At 35.1% G+C, this 24,840-nt stretch overlaps 1 protein-coding gene across 3 annotated transcripts in view; it reads left to right on the forward strand.

Annotated features, from left to right (window-relative positions):
* HTR2C (5-hydroxytryptamine (serotonin) receptor 2C, G protein-coupled) overlaps window positions 1–24,840 on the forward strand; it is a 306,150-nt gene that overhangs the window by 13,093 nt on the left and 268,217 nt on the right. For all 3 annotated transcript variants that reach the window (XM_011984367.1, XM_011984374.1, XM_011984382.1), the window contains exon 2: window positions 10,663–10,729. The gene's annotated coding sequence lies outside the window, so the exon portion shown is untranslated. The remainder of the gene's footprint in view (window positions 1–10,662; window positions 10,730–24,840) is intronic.

Below are 24,840 nucleotides of genomic sequence, written 5' to 3' on the forward strand. Positions count from 1 at the left end.
CTTGTAGATTTCTATTACATCATCATCATTTAAGAAATATTTTGTGGACCGAGAGTGGTGGCTCACGCCTGTAATTCCAGCACTTTTGGAGACCAAGGTGGGCGGATCACTTGAGGCCAGGAGTTTGAGACCAGCCTGGCCAACATGGCGAAACCCCATCTTTACTAAAAATACAAAAATTATCCAGGTGTGGTGGTGTGTGCCTGTAATCCCAGCTACTCGGGAGGTTGAGGCAGGAAAATCGCTTGAATCCAGGAGGCGGAAGTTGCAGTGAGCGGAGATCGCGCCATTGCACTCCAGCCTGGGTTACAGAGCAAGACTTCATCTCAAAAAACAAAACCAAAAAAATTAATATTTTTTGAAGCTTAATTATACCCGACATTTTAAAAAACACATGTTAGAGAATATAGCACTTGTTCTTAGAGTCACAAAACTGTCAAGGGAGGATTTAGCAAACATTTTACGGTTCCACCATTGAGAAATTTATCTTTTATTTGGGAAGATAAACTGTATTGGCATGCAACAAAAATCAAGACATTATATAGTGAAGGACTAAATTGTGTACCACATAAAAATGAAGGAAAAGAAACAACCAAGGGAATTGTATTGGCATAGATAGGAAATGAATTGAAGCTTGATGACAGTTTAGGGTTTGAACTGGCACAGAAGAAGGACAATATTCCAAAGAGCTGTAAGATATTCATGTTTCATGGTATTAGAAGAGGTAAATTAGGAACTAGCTAGTGGGGATGAGAGTCACCTCTGATCTGAACATGTTTAAAACAATGGTGAGACATGCACCATTAGATGTTCTCTGGAGAACTGAAAATGTGATACTGAATCTCTGGAGATAGGTCAACCCTGGAAATCAAAGAATTTGGAACAATCCATGCTACACTGGTTTAGCTAAATTTCAAAATTGTCCAAAAAAGAGAAGGTTGTAGAGAGAAAAAGAAAAGAATGGAAATCTAAAAATTAAGAAGCTTTTTATTTAAAGCTTTGGGTAATATTTAAGAATGACATTTACCTGGGAATATTAATAATGAATCTTTCTCAGGTTTTTCCCCAACTTTAGACATTGTTACATTCAATGATTGTTAAGATTCTGCTCTGGGCAAGACATTTGACTGAGTACTTCCGGGCTTCCCAGAAGAGGAAACAATACTTAATTTTAGTCTTTAGTAGTTTGAAGTCTAGTCAGTAGCTGGAGATCAAATATATGAGCTCTACACGAAGGATTTGGCAGAAAAGGTTACTGTTAAATTCAGAGAAGATTCTAGGAGCACAGTACATAGAAAAGAGATTGCATGGGATGAAAATATTGATACAAAAACCTCTTTACCCCAAAGCCCAAAGAAGAAATATAAATTTGGATCAACACTTTTGGGTGCCATTTTCACTATTACCTAAACATAGAGTGGCCAAATCTCTTTTTGACGTAATCACAGAGATTTTAGGATGGATAAGACTTCTGTTTAACAACAAAAAAAGCCTCCATGAGTCTGGAGTCATCTATATTCAGTTCTGTTGTTTTTATACCCATAACTTAATAGAAATAAATAAATCAGCAAACAGGAGTTGAGTGCCTTTTGTGTGTTTAGCAATGGATTAGATTATTTGAATGATGCCAATAGAAATATGTAAGCTCCCTTATATAGTTAAGAGTCATATCAAGTATTTGTTATCAGCAAACCCTTAGAAACCAGAATTATACCTTGGTTTAAGTTACAAGTAAGTAATGAGCTGCAGATAGACTTTCAGTTAAAATTAATAGTCTGAATACCACATGACTGTTAGTTCTCAATGCCAAAAACGTCATCCATTGTATAAGATTATTTTTAGGAATACCAGCAAAGTACTTTATAATTCCTAAATGCATGGATGACGTTATGAAAGCAACAACACATTAAATACTAAGCACTCTAATAAAGCAAGTAGAACTAAAGCATACTGATCACGTTTGTAAGTGACTTAATATTGTCTATTATTATTAAATTATATATTATTAAAGATTATTAAAGATGAACAAATTAAGACTTAGAGAGGGTTCTTGATTTGCTTCAGGTCATACAGCTAATTACTGGCAAAACTGCAGAGAGAAGTTAAATTTCCTAACTCTGAAATCAAGTTCTTTTCCACCATGGTTCACTGCCTCTTGAAGGCTATGTAGCATATTAAATGAAAGCCTTTAAAAATTTGACTACATCATACTGTCCTTGAGAATCATGTCATGCTTAATAAATTCAAAATGAACAGAAAGTACATTTGCATTTTTGGCTTCAAAAATTAGAAAGTTAATACAAGTATGTGAATACTTTCAAAATTATGACTTTTATTCTTCCTAACATATAGGTAGAAGATATATATGTGTGTGTTATATAATATCCGTATATTTCACAGTGAGAGAGAAACATGTAAAGACAAATAAGAGTATTTTTTGAAGTTTAAATTAGATGACTGACCAGTTGACAGGCAATGTGCTCTTATTTATGTTAGCCTTTATTTCTTAATTTATTTGAGCAACCGAAGTCTGAAAGAGCTCAAGGCTGGATGCTTCCTTTCTATAAATTACATCTCTTAAAACGTACAAATGCAAGCATGAGTCACTAGCTACAGAATTCCAGCTTTAATCCATTATGTCATTTTTACAAGGAAACCAGTGACCTTCATGTGGTTTTTAAGGACACTGTCTCTGTGATCTACAGACTATGTGAAAGGTGAAATCATAACATGAACAATCAAACAAGCTCAATGGCATGATCTAAAAGGTAAAAAATAAAGTGCATTTTATAGATTGAAATCTGTTTACCTCTGTGATTATTTTTCCATGAGTCGTTTGCATATGTGCCTTGCATATATTGTATTGATTTGAAGTTAAACTGACACATTCACATATGTTACAATCACAATTTAAATAGTTAACTTTCACTGAGGTGTGCACAAAGGAACGGTGATGAGAAGGAAAGTACATAGCCCACAACGATCCTCAATGTATGTTTTGATAGGTAGTTTGAATTTTCTATTTACTCAAACTTATGTTAGTAATTTTTAAACTATAGTATTACTGAAGTTGTTATTTATATATACCATTCTATCTAGTAAATATAGAACAGAATCTCGGAGATAGGAGGAAGTCCAAGAAAGAAATCATGGGCACTTCTAATGAAAAGGAAAGAGAAAGGGAAAGGAATCAACAAATATTGAGCCCCGACCATATCCTACTCAGTGCATGTTGCAAAGTACATATATTATCTCATGCAATTCTCACAACAACTGTAAGAAAAAGGAAACGGAAACAGACAGGTTAAGTCATGTGCCGAAACACACAGCTAATAAAGCGTTGAGCCAAGATTCAAACCCAGGTCTGTCTAATTACAAAGGTTGTGTGCTCTTTTTCAATAGCACCTTGATTAACAGCCTTAATGTTTAAAAATATGTCAAATACCCATGCACAACAACATGCTCTCAGTATAGTATTTACTTAATCATTTACAATGTTTTCAAGGAACTAAATGGAAGACATGTCAGGAGACATCAATCACATATCACCTTCTACAAATTAGGAATGTGTGTATTTTCAAATATCTCATTTCATTTTTAGAGGTGAAAGATAGCTATTTACTAATAGAAATAAAGATGGAAAAAGTATGCAAAATGCTATCTAATGATAATAATTGGCAATGAAATAGGAAAATAAAAGGTGAATCACAATATTTAAAAAAATTAAAAGTATTTTAAAATATCACCTTAAGAACCACATTTACTGGGAAATAAAAGGCAGTTATAATAACACAGGAAACATTTTGACTGCATATTCCATGAAATTACTACTGTCTTTATACTTTTGTAGCATAATAAGTGTTCTATTTTAATCTAATTTCATATATAATAGTCATGTATTTTTATAATTTAACAAGTTCAAACCTAAACATAGCACTTGCATTTTAAATGCAAAGTATATATAAGATCCAATTTTAAGGATCCATTTTATGCATTCTTTAACTTTAAAATGTTGTCTTCTGTCATATAACTTCAGATTGATAACATATTTTGCATTGATTTTTTTCTTTAATTTTTGCAGTGAAGCTTGTCATTTCAAGTTTAGTAAATATTATGACTAGATTTTTTAAATAAAGATAAAGCATACCAAACAAATCTACCTGCTATCTAAGAGTATTTTAAGAATCAATTTCCAAATACTATTCAGAGCAAAATCTATAGAATATCCAGAAACTATCACTAGTTTTTTAACTCATTTCTGAATTCATTAGCTTTTAAACTGTTTTTTTTTTTTTTTTAGGAAAATCACTAGTGGTCTATATGCTGGTACAATTTAAGCAAGAAGACAGTTGAGAGGAAGCGATAGGTTTGCAAATCAAGGAGCAAAATTGCCCCAAATAACTTTTAATTAATATCAACTGTGAGTAGAGAAGTTAAAATGTTTGCCCATGATAAAGAAGGTATGGAGTTTCTTATTCTTGGCCATTTATTGGATACTGAAAGACTTGACATTTTCCTCACCAAAGAAATTACTAGGACCTATGGTACAACATTAAGATCAATGATGAAAAAGAATCATCCCCAACGGGAGAGTTTGCATTATTCTGATTATACACAAGCATTGACTATTTGCTGATGTGAGAAAGGGTCAATATAAAAATTGATCTTTGAATATATCTTATTCAATTTTTTAATATTTCAAAGTGCTTCAGTTGTTTGGCATATTTGTCATATCTTTCATTTTTTGTAATGTCCTGCTCCAGCTTCCACATCACTATAAAATGTTAATGCATTTTTCATACACATACAGAGCATCAGGATTTAGGATTATTATTTTTAAATTAAAATCTGAGGCTGGGCACGGTGGCTCACACCTGTAATCCCAGCACTTTGGGAGGCCAAGGTGGGCGGATCACCTGAGGTCAGGAGTTCAAGACCAGGCTGGCCAACTTGGTGAAACCCCGTCTCTACTAAAAATAAAAAAAATTAGCTGAGCATGGTGGTGTGTGCCTGTAATCCCAGCTACTCAGGAGGCTGAGGCAGGAGAATCGCTGGAACTGGGAGGCGGAGGCTGCAATGAGCCAAGATGATGCCACTGCATTCCAACCTGGGCAGCAGAAAGAGACTCCATCTCAAAAAAAAAAAAAAAAAAAAAAAAATCTGGTCTTTCATGAATCTTACATGTATAAAATGTTTACACTTCTATTATGTAAAATTAATGCATTCCCCCAATGGATTTTATAACAATACAGTCAGTTCCTCTTGCAAAGGGGAACTTTTCATAACTCCCCTACTGTTTCATTAAAATTGAGGTTTAATGTGATCCTGTGTTCTCACATTTGAAAATCTATCTGCGTTTTCATTTGAAGTACTGGCTTTAACCCCGAATCACTTTTAACGGTTTTATCGACCTGTAATTCACATACTATCTAATTTGCCCATTTTAATGTGTAGAATTCAGTGATTTTGAGTATACTCAGAGTTGTAAAATCATCATCACAATTTAGAGTATTTCCATCACCCCCTAAAGTAATCCTATACTCATTTACAATCACTCCTCATACTTCTTCAACCCTCATCATTAGGCAACCAGAAATCCTCTTTTTGTCTCTGTAGATTTGCTTTTTCTGAGAACCTGGAAACTTTTAACAGATGTACTTGCTGGGTATGTCAGAGAAGTTGCTTGAGATTAAGAAGGGTTGGCAAACAAAATAGAATTTGTTGTTAGATTTAGGCAATAGGGTCTCGATTTATTTGGCTAAGTTCTTAATTTCTTCACACTTCTGAAATGAAAATAATAAAATTTTGTCTCTGAGCTTCTGTCATCCTTACTTTTGCTATTCAATTTTATTTTAGTATTGCAAAATCAATAAAAAGGAAGTCATCCTCCAAGTACTCCTCTTCACAATAAATTGATTCAGAAAAACTAAGCTTCAAACTCAGGAAAGTTAAATTTCTAGTCCGTTTCTTTCATTTTTTTCCCGTTCCGTCCAATCAAGATTTGCCAAACAAAACTATCCTTTCCAGAGAAGAGGCATTTACCTCAAGAAACTTTTGTATACGTGCTATTTGCAGTTGAATGTCATAAGAAGCAGTTGATTGAAGTGTGCCATCTGTTTCTTTTCTAAATCTCTACTATGCAAGACACTTCTTTAAAAATTACATTTATTCAGAGGATTTTTATGAAATAATATTGCCTGTCATTCTAATTGGCTCTGAATACTTCTCTTGCAATAGTGGTGTAGCATAACACATTAGTAGGAACTTTCAGTTGGTGTGCATTTTGGCCACTAACATCACTAATAAAAAAAAAAGTACATAAAATCAGAATACAGAAACTGGGGCTTTCTACATAAAATCTGATTTTTTATTAGTATTGAATATGCTTCCCATTAAAACGATAAATCTGATATGTATTATTTAATATACTACCCATTAAACAATAAATTTCATAACACCTAATAAAATATGAAAATAAGTCCTATTAATTACATCCTCAAATACATATTTTAATATTTTTCTGAAATACATATGCTCTTTACACACTAGAATATAATTGTTTTCATTACCTGAGTTGTGCTAAATGTGAAGTGGTGGGAGATGCACCATTCTGTATTTAAAAGATTTCTCCCATGTTTTTTTCTGTTGTAATTACTCTTTTGGTTGACCACGTTCGTTTGGACTTCTGATCGTTGTTCCAAGTATCCACTCCATTGCTCTATTTGACATGACACAGTGAGTTTAAAAGATAGTATCGTGTTAGATAAAGATTGAAGTTTTAAATAATACATGATAACTTGAAAGGGAAGTTAAGAAAATTTAAATTAATAAATAAAGAGGATGAGGCAAGGGGATATGTATGTTTGCTTTAAATAGTCTATGAATAAGACTTAGTGAAAGAAGAAAAAATAGTTTTGAACAAAGAAAGCATGGAAGATATAGAAAACGAGCAAAGCATACTGTATGTTTCCATTTACATGAACTTACAGAACTGGCAAAAATAACCTACAGTGGTAGAAGTCAAAAAGTAGTTGCCTGGAACTTGGAAGATGGTGACTACAAAGAAGCAGGAGAATGGAAATGTTTTGTTTCCATCAGAGTGACAATTACACGGGTGTAAACATTCATCGAAACTGGTCAAGCTCTACATTTAAAATATGCACACATTAGTATATGTAAATTATACTCATTAAGGTAGATTCCTTAAAAAGTCAAAGTAGGCAGCAAAGGGTACCATTCAGTCCCTTTGTCCCTTTGTGGTCCTGTTTTAATACTGAATGGAAGACAACTCCCTTCTTTTTAAATGGGCATGAATATCCATGAATATCGAAAAGAGTGCATTAAGCTCTTTACAATGCCTGCATTTCCTCATCCTGCTCAGGATTGACTACTGGTATTTTAATGCACAGTAATGTGGGCATTTCTCTGATAGACATTCCAATTTAAATGCCTACTTTTTCCGTATTATTTCAACTGAAGGAGAAATAAGACAGCAAACTTATCTATTAAATCTTCACAGGGTTCTTATGACTTTTAAAGCATAATTTTGAATTGAAACTACTATTTTATATTATCTTTTCTCAGGGTGGGCTGAAATCAAACTAGCAATAATTTTTGCAGGAAAAGTAGGATAAAGTCTATCTTGAATAATCACAAAATCACACTTAATGTCACCTCATAAATCAGTTATAAATAGTGTCAGAGGTAATAGAATTGCACATGTGAAATTTAAAAGTTTTCTGTGCACAATTTTTGTAGAATGGAATGGCATGCTGTTTGGATTAATATGTAGATCAAGGTTATGGTCAGGCATATCTGTTTTCTATCTAGAGTCACTCTCCTACAAAGAGAAAAAAATCAGTCACTGTGGAAATCTAAAAAATAATACTTTGGTAAGATGGAGAGAAACGTGAAATGACAGGACTTTAATAATAAAATATATCTCAAATTTACGTATAATTAGCTGAGAGGAAAAAAATGGGAAAGGAGAGTGGATGATAGATGCAAAATGTTAATATAAAGAATGTCGTGATCAGCAGGAAGGGAAGAAGCAAGTGAGGCTAAAGAGAAAAAAAATTGACCTCACTCAAAGTACTTCATATTTTTGCAAAATTAATTCAAATTTTAGAAATCGACACTAAAACGTTAGAGACCTCAGAAAACATTTTCAGTTGATAGGTCTTGGAGAAATTTTTTTTTTTAAAGAATATCTGATTGGATACTTTTTAATGACGGAGCAGTAATGTTTTATTGCAAAGTATCTCAATCCTCCCCCAAGGGGAAAAAAACCTCAAAAAAAATAAATCCTTCGTGAATAAATAGCATAATTACAATCATAGCTCACATTGTTCTGACTGCAATAGTCACAATTCGCCACTAGGGGGCGGTAATTCCGTTCTTAGCAGTCCTCGGTCCACAACCTTTTCATTCCCTCCCAGGGTACTTGAACAGTTAGGTGAAATTAAGTGGGAGCTTCGACAGGTATAACAAGTCATTAATGTGTGTTGAGATGATCTCATGCGTTTCCGCAATGCAATGTATAATTCTTATTGCATAGAATAATAACTTGGCCACCAGCTTCCTCACTAAGCATGGAGTATTATCATTGCTCCAAGATTGCTATTAATTTTGTACATATTAGGTAGAATCATTTTACCTTCCTTTTTCCCAGGAAATTATTTTTATTTACTATGAGTCTCCTACTGTTTCATGAAAATTGAAGGTTAATGTGATCACGTGTTCTTGCATAGTCATTTCAATAAATCTTTGCTGTGAAAGAGGCAAAAAAAATGTTGGTTCAAATTTATAAATACTAAATGTATTTTCTGAAATGTAGATTAAGACAGCAAAGTTTTAATCCAAGTTGTTTTTCACTCATTTGAAGTTAGAACTATTTTTTACTTTCATAAGGAATAAAAATGTTGGTATAGTACATTGTATCTTGCATGATGTAAGGGGTAGTCATTAAATTATTTAAATGCGGCTGTAACATTTATTGAATATTTTATATTATGCTTCAAATATGTTAACTTATGTTGATAAATTTATGAGCTAACAAAAGGTCTTATCCTCAATATAATAATTAACATTTCCTATGTATTTCTCATAACTTTAATGATCTTTACATCACTCCATTTTACTTACTAGGCTGAGTGCAATAGTTAGCTTTATATTTTTAAAAATAATCCCTGCATTTAAAACTTTTTTTGGTTATGTTTTATGTGTTTGGGGAAATTTTTGATTTTTAAAACATGTCAAATATTAACGTCCTTGCACCAAATTTATTTGTCCTACTACAAAAATATAGCTGGCTAATATTTGTTTCTGTCTTCTTTTTGCATTCCAGAATAAATACTGGCAACTGATGCTCTTACAATAATTAATACAGAAAGGGTGATTTTCAAATGTTGTTTCCCCTTCCAGAGTCTAATATTGTTTTAGTATCTGTGGATGAAATACTATTTACTCCCGCTCTGTAATTGTTCTGTGTGAAATGTTTCAACTTGACATTTGACTTAGAATCTTGCTGATTCATTTAGAATTCTTAACTAATATTTAATTTCGTCTTTAGCAGAAGGACGGACGAACACTGACTTGCCTGTTATAGGAATGGGGTCTGGATCCACACCCCGAGAGAGGGTTCTTGGATCTTGTACAAGAAATAATTCAGGGCAAGTCTGTAAAGTGAAAGCAGGGTTATCAGGAAAGTAAAGGAATAAAAGAATGGCTACTCCATAGAAAGAGCAGCCCCGAGGGCTGCTGTTTTTTTTTTTTATTTTTTATTTTTTATTATTATTTTTTTTGAGACAGAGTCTTGCTCTGTCACCCAGGCTGGAGTGCAGCAGCCGAGCTCGGCTCACTGCAACTTCCACCTCCCTGGTTCAAGCAATTCTGCCTGCCTCAGCCTCCCCAGTAGCTGGGATTACAGGTGCCCACCACCACACCTGGCTAATTTTTGTATTTTTTAGTAGAGACGGGGTTTGACCATGTTGGCTAGGTTGGTCTTGACCCCCTGACCTCAAGTGATCCGCCCACCTCGGCCTCCCAAAGTGCTGGGATTATAGGTGTGAGCCACTGCGCCCTGTCCTGGTTGCCCATTTTTATGGTTATTTACTGATGATATGCTAAACGAGGGGTGGATTATTCATGCCTCCTCTTTTTAGACCTTGTCAGGTTACTTCCTGATGTTGCCGTGGCATTTGTAAACTGTCATGGCACTGGTGGGAGTATAGCAGTGAGGATGACCAGAGGTCACTCTCATGGCCATCTTGGTTTTGGTGGGTTTTAGCTGGGTTGTTTACTGCAACCTGTTTTATTAACAAGGTCTTTATGATCTGTATCTTGTGCTGACTTCCTGTCTCATCCTGTGACTTAGAATGCCTCAACTGTCTGGGAATGCAGCCCAGTAGATCTCAACCTCATTTTACCCAGCCCCTATTTACGATGGAGATGCTCTAATTCAAATGCCTCTGACATACCCGCTGTACTAATATTTTGTTGTTTTAAATTCGTTTTATATAAATGAAGCTTCTTTCTTCTGAAGTTTATAGGTATCAGCCTTACTACTTTTCCGTCATTCATTATATGTGAATGGTATATGTACTCTGTGTAGCACCTTACTTATGGAGTTCTTACTGCATTTTTCTCAATGCTTGCTTTTAGGGTTATCAGCTAACACCCGCGAGCATCTATAACATAGGCCAACCGACGTCATCCTTCAAAAATAATTGTAAGTATACACATAAGCGTGCCTCAATACTCTTATTTTGAAATAATATTCAACTATTATATTAAGGTGATTCCTATTATTTTGCTAGTGTAGACCTACCCCTGAACTAGTAAAACATATGCCATTAAGGGCCGAACATGTTTGAAAAAGAATATTATGTAATTGGTAAATGGCATTTTAATGCAACCTGAAAAAAAAAAAACTCAGTTTATTTTATTACTAAGTAATGTATGATGCAGACCCCCCTCAGCCTCCCCAGTAGCTGGGATTACAGGTGCCCACCACCACACCAGGCTAATTTTTGTATTTTTAGTAGAGACAGGGTTTCACCATGTTGGGCAAGCTAGTCTCGAACTCCTGACCTCAGGTGATCCGCCCACCTCGGCATCCCAAAGTGCTGGGATTACAGGCATGAGCCCCCAAGCCCAGCCTACTTTCAGTGATAAACTCTTATATCCATGATTGGAGTGTAGGAAATCTAGCTGTTGTTTCCTATGACAAATTTTAGAAAGCATAGCTCTTCAAAATACTCTCAATGGATGCACTTAAAAATCTCAGCAGGAGAGGAAGGGAGCAGAGAATTCTGTTTCTCAAAAGGGAGTATCCGTTATAAATGCTGAAAAACGCAGATCCGGATAATGGAACACTCTACATTCTATAGATGTCCACAGCATGATTATTTGATTGGGTAAATATATCACAAGTTAAACAAGGTGGATTTAAATTGGATTCCTTATTTTAGACTCCAGACTGCATAGGGACTTCTCAATTAAATTTCTGATTGTTCTCATAATCATATACAAATATTTAATACCACAAAATGTTTTTAGAATGATAGTTTTGGAGGAAGAACTGATACAATGGTATAGGTTAAATCGTTTTTGACAGTAAAATTTTAACAAAAATTTTTAGTATGACATTAATATATACACATTAGATAAAAGAAGTGAAAAGTCGAAGTCTGTCAAAATTTGAAAGAGGATAGGGATAGAATAAGGTTGGGAATGTCTGCTGCACATGTTATTAATGATCAAAAATAAAAGAAATAAGAAAACAGTGATTTTACATCAAGACAGTTGCATCAAAATGGCTGCATTAAAATGTACCCTTTGTCAGAATAGCCAATTGTTCTGTTTTATTCAACTACTCACCACTTAAGATGATGGCAAAGGTAACTTTCTTTGATGTGTATTGAAAAGAGTTCTTGATGCTATCAACAGCTTTCCAGAGGGGGAGAAAAAATCATAAGGGACATTCAAAAAGTATAAAATGTAAAATTTTAAAGAACTCCCACAGCAGTCCTGAAAGAACACAGGAAGTCACTCATTCTAAGTGTTTGTGAAGATCCAAGTTTGCTTGCAGATATTTTCACTGCGTTGGTGAAATAGGTTAACCTGGACATGCAGGTAAGTTTCTAGTCTCAGGCTTCAAACAACATTCACACAAGACTATCTCACAAATGTCATTGGCATGGTAAGCCTTGCCTGGTAGTAAAGACCAAGGTCAGCCTTACTAGAATGTGAAGTTCACCAATTTCATCTTTATTGTCTTCTTTTCAATGCTATTCTGTCCTTACCATGTTGTTTTTCTACCTCTATGTGCCAAATATTCACAACTCTATAGTGAGTACTCCTTGCTTCTCTCCCAGGCCTCTTTGTACATACACCTGTTGACACTTTGCTCTTATCCAGCTATTAATTAGAGAAGATTTGATACACAAATTCGTCATAATGTGGCAATACCTTACAAGTCCTACCCCATCTAGAGGGAGGCATGGTTTAACAATGTGGTTCCCATAACTGAATCCCTTGATGAGCTAAAGGGGAAAATAAGTCTCAAATCTCATCATGTAGGTATGTAAGGCCTTTGCCTACTTCACTTCTCTGTAAGGCTGTCTTTGTCAGGGCATATCAATGACATGAAAAAGATATCTACAATATATTTATTATAGAAGTTTGGAGCTTGATTATTTATAGTAAATAATGTTGGTGTTAAATATATTAATTCTTACTGTAAATAGAAGAGTACCAAGAGTTTTGTTATAATGTGTATACATCCACAGCCTGATATTCTTTGGGTTTTTTTTTTTTTTTTAATCTCTGGGTTCTTGGTGATTTCTTTGGCTATTTTATTTTTATTTTTATTTATTTATCCATTTTTGAAATGGAATCTTGCTCTGTCTCCCAGGCTGGAGTGCAGTGGTGTGATCTCAACTCACTGCAACCTCCGCCTTCTGGGTTCAAGTGATTCTCCTGCCTCAGCCTCTTGGGTAGCTGGGATTACAGGCGCCCACCACCACGCCCGGCTAATTTTTGTACTTTTAGTAGAGACGGGGCTTTCACCATGTTTGTCAGGCTGGTCTTGAACTCCTGACCTCAAGTGATCTAACAGCCTCGGTCTCCCAAATTGTTGGAATTACAGACATAAGCCACTATGCCCAGCCATCTGTGGTTATTTTAAGCTACATAATTCAATAAATCTTAAAAAGAAATTTGTCTCCACTATCATTTGAACTTAGTAATACCTTCTGTAAAGCCTTACTTGTGCTACCTATTCTACTGTGATATAGATGTACGTATATATTTATATCACAGTCAAAGTAACAATTTAGGTAATGTATTCAATGTCTCCTGTGAAATTAATCAGTTGGACAACTGTGCTTCTCCTGAGTTGGATAAGGTTTGTAATAGCAGTAAGTATCAAAAGTAAACATTATTTTTTTCTGTGAAACCACATCAACATTTCAAGTTATTCACTTAAAAGGTTAATGTAATGAAGAAACAGTGCACATACATTGGTTCTACATTGTCAAAACATGATTTATAATTGTCACTCTCTTGACACTTACATTAACAATTTAGGAATTTTTACCTTTCAATTATGTGGTTTTTTGTTACTACAAATAAATGCAAGTTCAATTAACAGAATCTGTTTTCCATATGAGTTCTCTAATATAGAACTGAGTATCTACTGCAAAGTTATTTACTCTAGGTTACCAAATTACTTTAAGAAAAACATAAATAGGCTGGTCATGGTGGCTCATGCCTGTAATCCCAGCAGTTTGAAAAGTCAAGGTGAGAGGATTGCTTGAGCCCAGGAGTTCGTGACCAGTCTGAGCAGTATAGTGAGACTCCCATCTCTACGAAAAATTTAAAAATTAGCCAGGCATGATAGTGCAAACCTGTAGTTCTAGCTATCCAGGAAGCTGAAGTGGGAGAATTGCTTGAGCCCAGGAAGTCAAGGGTGCAGTGATCTGTGATTGCACCACTACATACATTCCATGCTGGGTGATAAAGCAAGATCCTGTCTCAAAAAAAAGAAAAAAAAAAAAAAAGAAGAAGAAGAAAAACAGAAATACAGAAATAGACCATAACAAATAGCAAATATTGCTTACATTGATAGACAATTCCATCATTTCACTTTGCAGTTTGTTGTAGTTATCTGTTTTATTCACAAATATTTTAATTTCACGTCTTTGATTTAAAAATGAAATATATTTTACTATTCACCAGTTCTTCATTTGGTTGTTGTAAATAATGTATAATCAAATGCCTGTATCAACAACTCAAACATATTCTGTAAATATATACACCTGCTATGTACCCACAAAAACTAAAAAATAAAAAATAACTTATGAAAGGAGCAGAGAATTGAGTGCATTAAGTAACAATAATTTGTTCTATGTATAGTAAATGCATTTTATATCACTTACAGGAACTAACATGGTGTATTGCACATAATATGCATTCAATAATATATTCATTAATTGGTTTAATAATAACTATCAATATTATCATGACAAAATAACAGCATGTCTAGAAGAGAGGTACTCAATCAGGAATGCATTTTAGTAAATGAGCATACACATTCAAAGCCCAGGAAAACCTGAGCTTTATATTTCCACATTCTGCACAGCTTTTGCTTTTGCTAATCAAAAATTTAAGTGATCCTTTATAATTATCAGTTGAAGTCAAAACACATAGGATTAACTAAGTACTTAAAGAACTGATTATCGTAATTAATAATCTAACTTAGCCAACTGATAACTGTTAAGACTATCTGCCACACAAATTTTTCACTCAATAGTCTGTGCCAAAATTCAGCAAGACTAACAACATAGTTTAGCATGCGTCCTTTCTAAGATACCGCAACTTTCGTGAAATAAGTGAAAATTACCTTGTTTTGGAAAGGAAGGTAGCCAAACGTTATCAAGGTAGTTTCAGAGTTACATGTTCATCCATATTAGATAACAACAGTAAAATAATTTTATATTATGTTTTCTGGTTTTCAACATATGTCTTTCAAAAATCAGAATGATTTTTTAAATTATACATTTTCAAAACATTAATATCTTCTTAAATATAAAATATAGGTATGACTTGAGCAACTGTACCAAGTAAATTAATACATGTCCTATAAGAGGATATTATGATTAAAGAGATTACGACACAAGAATATTGATTTTTTTTCACTATTTGAAAATGTGTATTAGTCTTAGCTTCAGTTCATATGACTCTAATTTAAACGTAACATAGATCTTTCAAATAAAATACAGACATTTTAATTGTGTGGAAGCTTTTATATGCTGTGTGAAGTGACTATTTGCATATTACATCATGTTTCAATTGCATTTTGCTCTTATTTAAAAATGATTTTTCCTCCAGCAAATTAAACATATGGCCCAGACAAGTAGTACATTGTGTACATAAAATTTCTAACAATTCCTTTCCGAGACTGCCACTGTGTAGATCTAAGTACAGTTGTCCACGTAACAAGTCTTTAGAGATACTAATAAACTAATACTAAAGTAATAATGAACTTTAGTATTAGTGTAATGTTATCTATTAAAATATGAAAACCAAATCATATATGTGTGGTATATCCATTAAATATATACATAAATTAATCTCTATATAATTATTTGTGCTTTCATAAAGTATTCTCAGTGACTTCATAGGGTTTTAATTGTGTAAGAAAGTACTCTCAATGCATTACAAGTTTCTTAGCATCACAGGGAATTGCATTGTTATTCAGATAGTTGGATTAACAAGAAACTGAGTCATCCTTGAATGGCTTCCTCTCCCTTATACCCCGTGATAAATTTATTACTAACTCCAGTCAACTCCAGTCAGTTTTAATTCCTAAATATCTTCACTCCATTTCTACAAACATCATACCAGTTTGGCTTTCCATCATCTCTTTAGTATTAGAATGACCCTCTAACTAGTTCTCCCAATTACACATTTGCACTCCCCAATCCATTCTCCCAATTCTTATTGCTCCTAGGAAGACAACCTGTTTATAAAAGACAACCTGATCTGGCTCCTCTTCAGCATCATATATTCCCTCATCCCCCTCATGAATAGTTAGGCCCCACTGATCTACTTTCAGTTCCTTGAGCACATGATCTCTCTGATCACAGGGCCTTGCCAGAAATTGTGCCTTCTGTTGTTAATACTAACTTGCGTTCCCCATCTCTCCTAATACTTACATCACCAGTTACACCAGTTAACTCCTATATAAGCCATCAAAACACGAGCTCAAAGTCATTTTTTTTTTCTGGGATCAGGGAAGACTTCCTGCCCACCATATCTCCTAACACAAGGTGAGCATTCTGTTATATACCCTAATAGATAACATCATGTACCTTCCATCATAGCAATTATTACAGTTGATAATTATACACTTATTTTTGTGATTCCTTGAGGATTCCTATATCCTCCACTAGATGTTAATTAACTCCATGAAGTCAGGAACAGTATTGCTTTTGCTCAATATTGTATTCTTAGCATCTAACACACTACCAAGGCTATACCAATGAATTAATAAATATTTGTTGACTGGATAACTGAATAAATAAATAGGTATTATTTATGAAAAAATCATTTGTATAATTTTTGGTGATGGTTGCTCTCTGACTGTTGAATTGCAAAGGATATTTTTCTACCTTCCCCCCAGTGGCAGCTGTAAATATTGCAGCCTGGTGAAAAATGAGAAGTCTCAGTAACTAAGACCTTAACAAAGGGTTGTATATGTGAGCTATCAACTCATAACTGACAGCAGTAAAAGTTACTGCTGTGATTTTAAGTGTAACGTTATCTATACAAGCAGGCGAAACTTATAAATGCCTAACACCACGTTTGCATTATTGAACAGTCCAGCAAAAATTTTGAATAAGTTTCACTTGCTCTGTTTCATGCAGCAAGAGGTTCACATTCACATTTTAAGATCTCAGATAATCAAATTATATCACTGCTATGCTTTATTAAATAAGCAAACTCAAATGTATGTCAAATGAGTTATAGCATAATTTATACAGTTTTAATACTATTGCTAATAGGGCTTATATTTCACACTATATATATGAATACATGTAATATGCTATGAATATATTGCCTGAATATATGACTATATGGAATATATATATATTGAATATATATGAATATAATTGAAATATGGTGTTAGTAAATGAATAGCTTGCTAAGTGATATAATTCTTAGTTCATATATTCTCCTGGCTAAGCTTTCTTGTTTCTGCTTTAATATTACATTATACTTTATATGTATTACACGGAATTGCACTCAGCTATTTTGCAATGACCCAAATTTGCCTTAGATTCCATATATCTACCATAACTCATACATTTTATTATCCTGGTCATGTTTCCGTTTTTTCATCTGCTAAAAGATTGACGATTTTAAGACAACATGATGAGTGCTAGACTAGTGCAGTCAGGCTGGGGAGGAATCTGAGTTCTGCATTTTGTTCTTTTTTTTTTGGCAGAGGAGTCTTGTTCTATCACCCAGGCTGGAGTGCAGTGGCATGATCTTGACCTCACTGCAAACTCTGCTTCCTGGGTTCAGGTGATCCTCCTGCCTCAGTCTCCCACGTAGCTGGGACTACAGGCGTGCACCACCTTGCCTGGCTAATTTTTGTATTTTTAGTAGAGACGAGGTTTTACCATGTTGGCAAGGATGGTCTCAAACTCCTGACCTCAAGTGATCCACCTGTCTCGGCCTCCCAAAGTGTTGGAATTACAGGCATGAGCCATGGCACCTGGCCTGAGATTCTGCATTTTTAACCAGCTCCCAGATTTCCATGGACTACACTTGGAGTCACAAGGTAATGAATCAGGGGATGTGAAACTTTTGAAAAGAGCTAGATGATAAATACTTTGGATATGGGAACCATATAGGCTCTGTTGCAACTACTCAGCTCTGCCATTGTAGCTTGAAGACAGCCACAGACAACATATGAATGAATGAGTGGGTCTGGGTTCCAATGAAATTTTATGAACACTGGAATTTGAATTTCCTATAAGTTTCTCATATCAAGATATATTATTTATCTTTTAATATTTTTCAACTGTATAAAAACATATACATCATTCTTACCTTGTAGGCCATACAAAAACAGTCTGTTGTTTGCCAACCACCCTGCTATGGTATAAGATGCCAATAGATAACTGTTGTAGAGGCTGGAGTGGAGGTAGAGTGTGACAGGATAGGCTTTGTAGAAAGGATTACAGTTGAGCTAGGACTTGAAGAAGGAAGGCTTTTCCTGGGCAGACAAGCAAGAGAAAGTGAAAGACAAAGATATAAGCCAGCAACAGCATTAGTGTGTTCTCTGAACTGAAAGCATTGGATTGTGGCCTGAGAAGAACAAGCCTTTCTAGGTTGAGAAGGCTCAATGAAAGGGTGGTCCCTTAAATGCATGTCTAAATAGTTTTAAACTTTAATGAGTAGTCGTGTCAGGTGAGCATGCAGAATGAGCATGGGGGATGCTATTAAGTTCAACCTTTTAGAACTTCAGGTCAAGAGAGGACTGGACCACTGGGAGGGAGAAAGAATAGAAATGACTGAGGAAACCAGGAAAAACTGCACTTGAAAGGCCAAGACTCTTTGAAAGTGACTACAAAATGTTCTCAAATGCAAACTTTGTGGAAGCATTTATATAAATGATGGGGGCTTGCAAATTTCTTGGTGAAATGGGAAATATGTGTCATATAGCCAGACAGAGCAAGCCTGTCAAGCTGTTTTTCCATTGCTACAGAGCACACGGCAGATTAAAAAGGGAAGCTAAGAACTGAGGATTGAAGATTTGAAAAATGGTCTCCCCAGATGTCTCAGTGTCTGACTGACTTTGCTGATAAGCTACAGAGTAGGAATACATGCTGAGAGGTAAAATGAACATATGGGTTTTATAAAAGATGTTTCTATTAGTTCTCTGGTGGTGGCAGTGAAGTGAGATAATGAAATATTACAAAAAAACACCAGAGCTGAGAATTATGAAAAATGGGATATCAAATACAAAATTAACAAAATCCAGTGCCTTTGGAAACTCTCTTCTCCCAATTATTTTTCTATTTCCTATCTAGTTCTCACCCATTTCCCCACAGGATGCTGTCCAGTTGTTGTGGAGGTATGTTTCATTGGAATAGTTAAGATTTGCTGAGAAACTACTATATAAAAAGCATGATTAATAAAAAAACTCATAATCCAATAAATGCTGAATTTTACTACCATTTGACAGATGAGGAAAGAGAGGCTTGGAAGCCTATTTTATTTATCCAGATCTCCTCCAAAATAGGCAATACATCTGCCAGTAGATGTGGCTTACCTATAACCCCTGGTAAAAAAAAAAAAAGTCGGAAGCAGAGCAAAGAGAGAATTTCCGCTTTTCCACAATAAGGGAATGCTAGTTAATCTTCCGGATGTACAGGGAAGATTTGTCTCTGGCTTTGTTCAAATCAGAAACAATTACCTAAAAGTTTTGGTCACAGCATTTTAGGTAATTTTTAAATACTGGCTAACAATGAGAGGAAAGGCAGTAGGGTTTTATTAATGGAAGTTAGAAAGGGAAGCAAATATAGACACAGTAAACTTAATAGGGTTTAAAAAAAATTCAAAGGACCTGTGATCAGATTTCCCACCAAACAAGAGAGATGTTAAGTATCATTATAAACTATCATGTATGGAGCATCTGCTCCATGCCAGGCACTACTGGGCAGTGTACAAACTGTGTCCTTTAATTTTCACAACTTCCAATGACAGTGGTTATTATTACCTATATTTAACATATGAGGCCTAGGGGCTTAAGTGAGTTATCCACAGTCCCCTGAGTCCTATAGGTTTCTATTGTGTCAATCTGGTGATATTAAGTACCTACCACATACCAGATGTTAAACAAATGTTAACTATTGTTTTCTTGCTAGTATTGTCATTATTATAACTGACATTTACTTAAAACTCCTCCAAGCCTTACTTACCTTAACCATAACATGCAAGTCAACACAAAATAAGTTTGTCAGAGTGATTAAATGAAACAGCCCACTTAAAGTTTCTAGCATACAGAAGCCACTTAGTCAATGTCAAAACCCTGTAAATTTTCTCTTGAAAGATGTTTTTTATTTTTACATGAGGCTATATAAGACAGTGGATGTTGATGCTTTCAGCTATTTAGTGGCATGCTCCTGGATAATGAACTTGATGTTTATCTTCAGAAAACAATGTGTGACTAGAAAATGACTTTTTTTTCAAGTGCCTGTGATCAGGAGGTTAAGAGAGTTTATGGCTGAAATATTCAGTATACACTTCAAAGTTTCTGAGTTTTTTCTATTTCATATATTTCATATACTATTTCCTTTTCCTCTCTTCCTATAATTTGTTTCCCGAAGAACTTAAACAGATATTATATACTGTTTGTGTATTTAACAAAATAGTCTTATTTATAATGCAATTAAAATAGTCTAAACCATTGGTGTCTTAGTCTACAAGTTGTCTTTTTTTTTTTTTTTTTTTTTTTTTTTGAGACAGAGTCTTGCTCTGTCGCCCAGGCTGGAGTGCAGTGGCATGATCGCAGGTTACCACAGCCTCCGCCTCCCAGGTTCAGGCGATTCTCGTGCCTCAGCCTCCTGAGTAGCTGGGATGACAGGCATGCACCACCACACCTGGTTAGGTTTTTTGTATTTTAAGTAGAGACAGAGTAGGCTGGTTTTGAACTCCTGGACTCATGTGATCCGCCCGCCTCAGCCTCCCAAAGTGTTAGGATTACGGGCATGACCTACCCCACCTGACCCCAAAAGTTGTCTTTTAATAGTTGAAGCAATGTTTACTAGTAGTGCACAAGTGCCCAATAAATGTGCTAAATAAATATCAGATGAAAGAATAAATGAACGACTCTTTCCATTATTACTCATTATTTTTATATCTTTAGATTTCCACCAAGAATGCTTCCCTAAAATTGGATATGTACTTATCTCTGCCAATTCATTTTGACAAAACACATCATGTTCTCCTAGATATAAAAGCACAAATGAATTAATCTTTGTTACACTTTACACTTAAAAATTATATTTGAAATTGATTTTGCTACTTGATGTGCTAACATTTAAATGCAGCTCCGCTTCCTTACATTGTTTCCTTCATAATGCTTCTCTTCATTTAAAATTCATTTTGATGAGTTCTGGCACTCCTTGTGCCTTTAAAGCGTAAAATAAAATTTCAGTTTACAGACAGATCTCTATGTTATTGACTAACAGCAACCTCTGATTCCAAAAGGGGGGAAAAAAATGACCAAGTATCTCTAGCATGTTAAAAAAAAAAAAAAAACTCCTGATACTTTAGGATCTTCTCCAAATTTGTCAAATAAAGGCACAGCTAGAATGTATATTATTAAAAAGAGTAATTGTTTGGGAAAATGTTTATTTGAGAGCTTATCATTGAAAAGCTAACTCAGGGAAAGAAAGCCCTGATGCCAAATTAGGGAAACACAAATGAAGAAAGGGCAAGATTAGCATGCATTGTAATGGAAGATGCTAAATAGGGCTCGATAAGACAGTGCATATTGATAATTTCAGCTATTTAGTGGCATGCCCCGGGATAATGAACTTGACGTTTATCTTTAAAAAGATATTTGGATATGGTTTACATGAAACCTCCAAATTTCAATAGTTGGTGCCACCTTCACCATAATAAATAAGTTCCTGCTCTGTTGATTTCCATGACAGCTGGTTGTTCAAAAGAGCCCGTCACCTCCCTCCCCGCGCCTTCTCTTTTGTACGCACCGGCTCCCCTTAGTATTCTGCCATGATTGGAAGCACCCTGAGGCCCTCACCAGAAGCAGATGCTGGCACTACGCTTCTCGTACAGCCTGTGCTTTTCTAAAAATATTCTCTACTTATAGTTTGGATGGTTGACCCTCCAAATCTCACGTTGAAATTTAATCCCCAATGTTGAGGATGGAGCCTAAAGGGAGGAGTTTGGGTCATAAGGTAAAATCCCTCATGAATGGTTTGGTGCTGTCCTCATGGTAGTGAGTGAGCTCTTGCTCTGTTAGACACCATGGGAGCCGGTTGTTAAAATGATCCTGGCATCTTTCTCCCTCTCTCTTTTTCTTCCTCTCTCACCATGTGATCTCTGCACATGCCAGCTCCCCTTCACCTTCCACCATGAGTGGAAGCAGCCCGAGGCCTTCACCAGATACAGATGCTGGCACCATGCTTCTTATACAGCCTGCAGAACTGTAAGCCAAATGAACCTCTTTTTCAAATAAATCACCCAGCCTCAGATATTCCTTTATAACAACACAAATAGATTGAGACCGAAAGTGAGAAGTGGCTTTTGAGCTCAACATTGAAAACAGAATAGAATTTAGAATTTGGAGGGGGAAAGAGAAAGAGTATCTCAAAGTGTGTGTTGGAGTAGGGGAGCTTCATGAAAAGCTTGGAAACCAATGAGTGTTGAATGAGGCAAGGCTGATGGTCTGTGGCCTTACTGGGTTATACTCAGTAATAGGAGATCAGCTGGAATAGGTAAGGTGACAGCAACTTCCAGCAACTCTATCTTCATTAAGTGTTATGATATCATGCACCAGAGAACATAAAGTTCTAAGTTTATTTTGGGGGAATGTTATATAAATCCAAGATCATTATTTTTTATTCTTCATATTAATAGGCAATGCATTAAGTGTGCATTAGAACCAAAAATGGATAACCAAGGAAATGGTTAGAGGCAGATGCCGATTTGGTGGTTTTGATATTTACAGTAGCTTTTCCAAAGAGAAGCTCCTGTTAAGTGCTTAGAAATATGGGACTGGCCAGCCTAGGCAACATGGCAAAATGCCATCTCTGCAAAAAAAATAAAAAATAAATTAGCCAGGCATCGTGGCACGTATCTGTAGTCCCAACTACTCAGGTGGCTGAGGTGGGAGGATTGCTTGAGCCCAGGATATTGAGGCTGCAGTAGGTTGTGATTGGGCCACTGTACTCTAGCCTGGGCAACAGAGCGAGACCCTGTCACAAAAAAAAAAAAAAAAAAGAAAGAAATATGGAACTGGAACTCTCATCTTTGTCACATGGTTTTGATGCTTTGTGCTACTTATTACACCTGTAATAAACATCCCTTGCCACCAGGTGGCTACAGAGTTATGCCATGTTTTCAGGAGCTTAAGACTCCGATGTAGTGAAAGCTTTTCCAAGTCACAACTTTTAAAAACTGATAATCTATTTAATGTTCTATCTACTATCTAGACAGCCTTTTAGGAAAAGTTGACTTGAGTTCATCCCTTCTCAATATTCATAGGTTTAGAGAATTGATTTACATTCCCAAAGGGGACACTAAAGCAAATGAAATAGAAGGAATTCATATGATTTGCATCCAGTTTCTACTGAATTCATTGAATTCTGTCATTTAAAAATAATTTTTATTCATGTTCCATAATTCACTGATTGAGATTCCTTATGGCAGAGTTATAACTGTGAGAAGAGATGTTCACTGAATTAGAGGAAGAGAAGGATAGCAAGGCTCTTTAAAGCCTTAATTGGAAGGTCAGAGGCAATTTAAGTAGTAGTAGTTGGAAGAAAACAGAGTCAGTGTCTCTGACTTCATTAAACATTATATCATGGCCCACAGAACATAATGTTCTAAGTTTATTTTTTGGGAAAATTATATAAATCCAAGATTATTATTTTTGACTTTTCATATTAATAGGTAATGCATTATGTGGGCATTAGAACCAAAAATGATGTAACCTAGTTTTTAAAAGGCAAAACACTGCAATTAACATACCAAAATTCTCCTGTCACAAGGAAAAGATGTTGTTCATTGCCCTAAATTATTCATAAGTTTTCACATAATCTGCTGTAAACATCTGACCGATAGAAGAGTCCAGAACTAGATAGAAGAGTGCAGAACTAGTAATTGATGTTGATACAATTAATTTCAGCTTTTCCCCCTTCTTCTACTTGTGCCTATGAAGGTTATAATAAAGAATGAGTGGACTAAGGTATCTGGAAAATATATTCTTAAATATTAGATTAATTCACTAAGATAACTATGGAGAACTATTATGTGATCACCACTATGCCAGGAATTACTGGAGTTGCAGAAACGTATTGGCCAAGATCTCTCACCTTCACTTAAAATCTTATTGGTGAGATAAGATTAATTAACATAAAATAAAGAAAAAGAATAATGTGCTCCAAGCAATAAGGTTTATACATGTACAAAGAGGTGAGGAATTAATGAAGCCCGCATTTCAGCAGAAGATCCTTAAGAAAGTGCGCTTATCAACTGGGATGAATTGTATAACCATTTTCTGTCATTATCTCTTTCATATCATTGCACAGTCTCTTTTTTATGCCCCATGCAGGCCCTTGCACATGGTAGGTGCTCCATAAATATTTGCTGCTTGATCAAATAACTTTTTGACAAGGATATAGTAAAAGCAAGCAAAAGAGAGACATTTTGTTTTTCTGTTGAATAGTTATCTTGAGGAAAAAAAAAAATCTGCATTGACCATGATAGAGTACCTTACCATTAGATCATAGGATAGGAAAGTAAAGCTTATAAATCTGCTTTCTAAAGAGTGCAGTGCCCAGTAGCTCATCCTTACAGCCTTGAAGAATGAAGGTCAAAACTGGAATGCCTAGTGAATCCTGAAAACAATTTTAGTTCACTAGTCTGAATCAATTAGACATGACCTATAATATCAAGATTGCATGTGGCTAGTAGTTAACTTTTCAGCAGAAATGTTTCTCTAATGCTTGGTATATCTAAAATTTGATGGAAATATTTAAATAATGTGAATTTGCTCTCTTTTTTAAAAGCAGC

Source organism: Mandrillus leucophaeus, unplaced genomic scaffold (assembly GCF_000951045.1).
Source record: "Mandrillus leucophaeus isolate KB7577 unplaced genomic scaffold, Mleu.le_1.0 Scaffold1063, whole genome shotgun sequence".
Classification (NCBI taxonomy): domain Eukaryota; kingdom Metazoa; phylum Chordata; class Mammalia; order Primates; family Cercopithecidae; genus Mandrillus; species Mandrillus leucophaeus.